Source organism: Gossypium hirsutum, chromosome D02, assembly GCF_007990345.1.
Source record: "Gossypium hirsutum isolate 1008001.06 chromosome D02, Gossypium_hirsutum_v2.1, whole genome shotgun sequence".
Lineage (NCBI taxonomy): Eukaryota > Viridiplantae > Streptophyta > Magnoliopsida > Malvales > Malvaceae > Gossypium > Gossypium hirsutum.
Genome location: NC_053438.1, coordinates 45,152,488 through 45,157,281, shown reverse-complemented (window position 1 = coordinate 45,157,281; position 4,794 = coordinate 45,152,488). Strand labels below are relative to the sequence as shown.

At 36.8% G+C, this 4,794-nt stretch overlaps 1 non-coding gene across 1 annotated transcript; it reads left to right on the top strand.

Annotated features, from left to right (window-relative positions):
* Positions 1-4,468: 4,468 nt before the first annotated feature.
* Positions 4,469-4,574, top strand: LOC121215114 (small nucleolar RNA R71). The gene has a single exon (XR_005910846.1). It is a non-coding gene; the product is annotated as a small nucleolar RNA R71 (small nucleolar RNA).
* Positions 4,575-4,794: the final 220 nt, after the last annotated feature.

The window sequence follows — 4,794 nt, the reverse complement described above, 5'->3', positions numbered from 1 at the left end:
GACGAGTGAGCTTTATTCTCCAACTCAAGCGGTAGATGGCACACCTTCCCAAAGACTAACTGATAATGGGTCATTCCTAATAGTGTCTTAAAAGCAGTTCGATAGGCCTATAGAACATCATCGAGCCTTCGAGACCAATCTTTTCTATTAGGTCGCACCACCTTCTCAAATATTTCTCTGATCTCACGGTTCACCCGTTAAACTTGCCCATTTGACTGTGGATCATAGACAGTGCAATCTTGCTTTTCACGTTGTACTTGTCAAGCAACCACTTAAGCCATTTGTTTACAAAGTGGGATCCTTCAATGCTAATTATAGCTTTCATAGTCCCAAATCGTGTAAACACATGCTTATGTAGGAATTGCATGACTACCTTAGCATTATTTGTTGGGTATGACTCGATTTCAACCCACTAGGACACGTAATCCACAACTACCAAGATATACCTGTTGCAATAAGAAAAAGAAAATAGGCCTAGAAAATCAATTCCCCACATGTCAAATAACTCTATTTCTAAAATGTATGTCAAGGGCAATTCGTTCCTCCTTGATATGTTTTCGGTCCTTTGGCATCTATCATAATTTTTCATATATCCATACATATCCTTGAACACTGTAGGCCAAAAGAATCTAGCTTGCAAAATCTTCACTGCAGTGCAGGAACCACCAAAGTGTCCCCCCCTCGGAGATGAATGGCAGTGGTAAAGGATCTCGTTAATTTCACTTCTAGCTACACACTTTCTGATTATGTTATCTGCATATTGTTTAAAAAAATAGATCCTCCCAAAGATAATATCGACTATCATAAAGGAATTTCTTCCTTTGTTGATATGTCTTTTCTCGAGGTATTATTCCATATGCTAAATAATTCACATAATCAACAAACCAAGGTATTTCATGAATTCCACTTACCTCGAAAATATGCTCCTCTGGAAAGTTTTCATTAATTGGAATAAGTGAATGAGTTACCTAGTTTTGTTCCAACCTCGACAAATGATCAGCTACCTAATTCTCAACACCTTTTCTGTCTTGGATCTCAAGGTCAAATTCTTGGAGTAAGAGTATCCATTAATTCAACCTCGGTTTAGCATATTTCTTTGTAAGTAAGTATTTAATGGTCGCATGGTTCGCAAATACTATAACTTTGGTACCTATGCGATAAGAATGGAACTTGTCAAAAGCAAAAACTATAGCAAAGGGTTCTTTTTTTAGTTACTGTGTAGTTAAGCTAGGCTCCTACCAAAGTTCTGCTTGCATAGTAGATAGTGTGAAATACTTTATTCCTTCTTTGACCCACCGCAGCTCCAACAGTGAAGTTGCTTGCGTCACACATTAACTTAAAAGGTGAGTTCCAAACAGGTATAACAATTATTGGGGCTGATATGAATCGATTTTTCAACTCTTCAAAAGCTTTTAAACATGCTTTGTTAAAATAAAAATAGTATCTTTCTCTAGCAGCTTACACAAAGACTTAGAAAATTTTGAAAAATCTTTTATAAACCTTCGGTAAAATTCGGCATGGCCTCATAAAATACGAACTCCTTTCACACTAACTAGAGGTGGTAATTTTTCAATCACATCCAACTTTGCTTTATCAACTTCAATTTCCTTTTTGGAAATTTTATGTCCTAATACAATTTCCTCCTTAACCATAAAATGGCATTTCTCCTAGTAAAGAACAGGATTTTTCTCCTCGCGTCTTTCTAGTACCTTAGCCAAATTACTCAGACAAACATTGTAAGTGTTACCAAAAATAGAAAAATCATCAATGAAGATCTTAACAAAATTTTCAAGCATATCAGTAAATATTGCCATCATACATTGCTGAAATGTGGCAGGTGCATTACATAAACTAAAAGGCATTTGCCTAAAACCAAACGTACCCTACAAGCAAGTAACAGTCATTTTATGTTGGTATTCCGAGTCTACAACTATTTGGTTGTACCCCGAATATCCATCTAAGGAAAAGTAATATTCATTACCCGCTAGTCGGTCTAACATCTGATCCATAAAAGGAAATGGGAAATGATCCTTTCGAGTGGCGTTGTTCAATTTTCTATAATTAATACAGATTCTCCAACCCATGATAGTTCTCATCAGGATTAACTCATTATGTTCATTCTCAAAAATTGTAATTAGTTCTCATCAGGATTAACTCATTATGTTCATTCTCAAAAATTGTAATTCCACCTTTCTTAGGTACACACTATACCAGACTTACCCATGAGCTATTTGAGATGGGGTAGATAATTCCCGCAACTAACCATTTGATCACTTGCTTCTGAACTACCTCTTTCATGATAGGGTTGAGTCTCCTTTGCAAATCGATTCTACCTATTTCACATTCCTCTAGGATTATCTTGTGCATACAAAAGGAAGGGTTATACCTTGAATGTCAACTATGGTCCAACCAATCGCCTTTTTAAACTTCTTTAAAACTTCAATTAGCTGCTCCTCCTGGTGTTCTGTTAACTTTGTTGAAACAATCATAGGCAACATAGAAAAATTACCTAAAGAAACGTATTACAAATGGGAAGGAAGTACCTTAAGTTCAAGTTTGGGCGGTTTCTTGGTTGACAACTTTGGTTGTGTAAATTCCTGAACTTCTAATTCTAGTGGTTCAAATCGTGCTGGTTGAACATAGCTCGTTGGATTTGCTTATATCAAAGCCATATTTCCATTACCTTCTTCATCTTTCAATGGCTCAGACCCTAAAGTGTTCTCCAATGGGTCTTAAAAAATATTCTCCCATTCCATAGAAACTAAAGTTTCTAGTTCCTCCATCACTGAACATTCCTCTATCGGATCGGGAAACTTCATTTCTTTTAGAACATTAAATGTTACTTGATCATATTGAACTCTCATAGTGAGTTCACCTTTTTGCACGTCTATTAATGTTCTTCCCGTGGCTAGGAAAGGTCTCCCTAGGATGATCAACAGTTCTTTATCTGCTTCAAAATCTAAGACAATGAAATCAACAGGAAAAATAAACTTATCAACTCTTACCAAAACATCATCTAGCTTTCTTTTGCAGTATGCTAAAGATCGATCTACCAACTGGAGTGTCACGGTAGTGGGTCTTACTTCACTTATTCCCAATAGCTTGAAAATAGATTTAGGCATCAAGTTGATGCTCACTCCTAAGTTGCAAAAAGCTTTACCACAGTAAGATTCTCCAATATTATAGGGATGGTAAAAATTTTAGGGTCCTTCAGTTTGGGAGGTAGCTTGTTCTGTAAGAACGCACTACAGTCATTCATTAAAGCGATAGTCTCGTACTCACTGAGTCTTTTCTTCTTCGGTAAAATGTCCTTCATGAACTTCACGTAATTGGGCATTTCCTCTAAATCCTTCACCAGCGGGATGTTTATGTGAAGTTACTGTCAAACATCAAAAAACTTCTTGAATTGCACCTCCTATTTCAACTTATTTGGTTGGAGCTTTTGAGGGTACGAAGGTGTTAGAACTTTGGGTTGAATCGAAAAACTTTTCTGAGGAGATAAATCTACATCTAAAGAAGATGTTAGCTTTTCAGAATTTACTGGGTTAGATTTTACCTCATCAGACCTTGTAAATTTTGGTTCTACTGGTGTAGGAATTTCAACTGTTGATTGACATTCAGTCTTCTCAATAGGTTCATCTTCAATCACAACTGTCTTGGGCTCCAAAGTCTTACCACTTTGTAAAGCTACTCTCTTGCAATATTCCTTACCCAAATTCCTTGGATTTTCTGTATCGCTCAACAAGGTTCCTTGCGGTCGGTTATGAAGCTCCGTAGTTAACTGACCCATTTAGTTCTCTAAATTTTTTAGTGTTGCCACTTGGATTTGGAGTAAGGCATCATTCTTCGCCATTTATAGCTTCAACAAGTTCTCCAAATTGTTTGATGATTCAGCTTGTGGTTGTTTTGGAGCTTGTTGATTAAACCATTGGGGTTGACTTGGTCTATGTTGCATGTAAGTGTTGTTTGGTCCATTTCCTTGGTTACTCCAAGAAAATTTTGGATGGTTGCACCATGAAGGATTGTGGAAGTTGGAATGTGGTCCTTGCCCACTTCTATTTTGGTGTTGATTCTCATATGATACACAGACTCGAGATTTGATGGACAATTCTCGAAAGAATGACTATCCCCACAATATACGCATGAAACAAAATTAAATTGACTTGGTGAATGGGCTACAAAATTATTAGAACCATTAGCGATAAGCTATTTTAAGATTGAAGAAATATAAGATACTTGAGCTAAAAGTGATGTAAGTGCGTCCACTTTGTGCACTGCAGCTACTCATTTTCCAGAAGTTGTTCGATTTATCAGCCATTGGTAGTTGCTACTAGCGATCCATTCAATGGTCTCGTAAGCCTTGTTATAAGACTTAGACAAAATCGTACCATTCACAAAAGCATCTACCATCAATCTTGTGTGTGCGTTGAGACTGTTATAAAATTTCTCCAGCTGGATGCAGTGTGGAATCCCGTGATGAGGACATTTATGAAGTAATTCCTTGAATCTCTCCCATGCCTCATACAAGGATTCATCATCCAATTGTGAAAAAATGGTTATCTCATTTCGTAACTTAACGTTTTTGCTAGGTGGGAAATACTTAACCAAAAATCTTTCTACTAAATCTTGCCATGTAAATATCGAACTTGGGGGCAATGAATTAAGCCATGATCATGCTCGATCTCGTAATGAGTATGGAAATAGCTTCAACTTCAATGCATCTTCAGTTACACCAGTTATCTTAACAGAGTCACTCACCGCTATGAATAATCGAAGGTGAAGATATGGATCTTC